The sequence below is a fragment of the Pan troglodytes genome, chromosome 8 (genome assembly GCF_028858775.2).
Source record: "Pan troglodytes isolate AG18354 chromosome 8, NHGRI_mPanTro3-v2.0_pri, whole genome shotgun sequence".
NCBI lineage: Eukaryota > Metazoa > Chordata > Mammalia > Primates > Hominidae > Pan > Pan troglodytes.
The window spans coordinates 43,672,931-43,675,060 of NC_072406.2; positions in this window are offsets into that span (position 1 = coordinate 43,672,931).

Below are 2,130 nucleotides of genomic sequence, written 5' to 3' on the forward strand. Positions count from 1 at the left end.
GCATTTGCTCAAGTCTACGTGTCATGGATATGTTTTCCCACATCTCCACTGTTCATTTTGGAATATCAGCTCGTCAGCCGCTACAGTCCTTGGAAATAATAAAATCCCGTCTACATTTGCAGTTGGTTGTCCCACAGTCGCAGTACCTGTGAAATGTCTGTGTGTGTGCCTGCATGTGTGTAAATTATTATATGTTGTGCCATCTACCGTGGGACTCCTGGAGATCGGTCAGGGTCCCAGGGATTTCCAGAAGTGACCCTGAGATGCTCAGTAGCTCATCTGTGTGTTCTGCAGGTTTGGCTTCACCTACTGCCATAACCCCAGTAGCCTCACCCATTTGCAGTAAAACGAGGCACCACACCCGTTTCCAAACCTCTGGAAGGTAAGTCACCAAGGCCCCGGCCACGCCAAGCAGTTTCTGATCAGAAGAGGCCTTAGTGATGCTGTCTCACTGACGGTTTCTGCTTGCCTAGATATCAAAGCCAGACCAGATATGCAGTTAGAATGGGACCTGAAGCTGGACAGGCTGGAAACCTTTCTAAGAAGACTGAATAACAAAAACGTACCTACCGGAAGCCAGAAGGCTTTGCTCTCAGAATCTCTAAATCCTAATTCTGATTGCTTTTCTTCCTCAGCTAAATTGTTTTCTTTCTATTATGGCTTTCCTAATTCATACTGTAATCACTGCCTTTGTTGTTATCTTCAAAAAATGAAGTTTTGGTCAAGACTGATTAGACTATCAAGCCCTAATTCATTTGATAACATACTAAATTGGGGACTCCCAATAACACACTTGGTCTTGAATCTAAGCCCTTGGGATGCCATCCAATTGGAATTGTGAACTAAGTGATTTTGCTTATAACTCTGAAAGCAGATTATTATACATCAGCAAATCAACATGATCTTGGGCCAGGTGAACTTTAAATTGTATGTTATCAGTTTCCAATAAGGTAAAAGCTGACATTATTTCTTATAATCACAAACGATTTCTAAAAGAAAATTATGGCAAATGAATGTTGAAATAAATATTTCAATATAAAAGTCAAAGAAATACACAAAATAAAAGAGCAATATGCAGAAATTGCCTTTTATCTCTTGACTAAAATGTCCAATCCAGGAAACTTATCAAATACTAGGCACTGGGAGCCCCTGCTATTGACAGTGACCACTAAAAGGTTAAAAATAATACAACCACCACTGAACAGAAATATAAAAGTATAATATAATCACTAAACTAGCTAAGCAAGGAATGCCAATCAGCAAAGCATTTATTACAAATGTGGAACAGTGATCTAGCCCGTGGGTTAGCAAGCGATGGCCACTGCCAAATCCAGCTGCCCACCTGCTTTGGTTTTTTGTTGTTTGTTTTTTAGAGACAGTGTCTTTCTCTGTCACCCAGGCTAGAGTGCAGTGGTGCCATCATAGCTCACTGCAGCCTTGAACTCCTGGGCTCAAGCAATCCTCCCACCTCAGCCTCCTGAGTAGCTCCAACTATGGGTGTTCACCCCCAAGCCTGGCTAATTTTTTTTCTTTTTCTGTTTTTGGAGAGATGGGTTCCCACTATGTTGCTTAGGCTGGTCTTGAATTCCTGGGCTCAAGAGATCCTCCAGCCTCAGCCTCCCAAAGTGGTGAGATTATAAGCGTGAGCCACCATGCCCAGCTCTGTTTTTGTAAATAAAGTTTTACTGAAACACATCCATGCCTATTTGTGAACTATTGTCAATAGCTTTTGCATTACGACAGCAGAACTGAGTTGTTGCAACACAGGCCCTATGTCACCCCTCCCCATGCAAAGCCTAAAATGTTTACTGGCTGGCCCTTTTTGGAAGAAGTTTGCCAACCCTTCATGTAGAATGAGGCTGAGGCTGGTTCATCTACCCTCAACAGAAGCAAGTGCAGGTTCAGAAGCGTTCAGTGGGCTCCTGTGTGCAGTAAGGTCAGCCTCCCTCTCTCCCGTTTTACTGCAGATTTGTTCAGGTGGGAAGCAACCGCAGGACCTTGTATATCACAACCGTATTTCTTCCACTCCTGGAACTTAGGAGGAAATAGAATTTTTAAACTATTGGTGAAGCATAATTGGAGTCCTTGTTTTTATAAAACTCTTACGTCATTTGCTTGTTTGTTGATAGT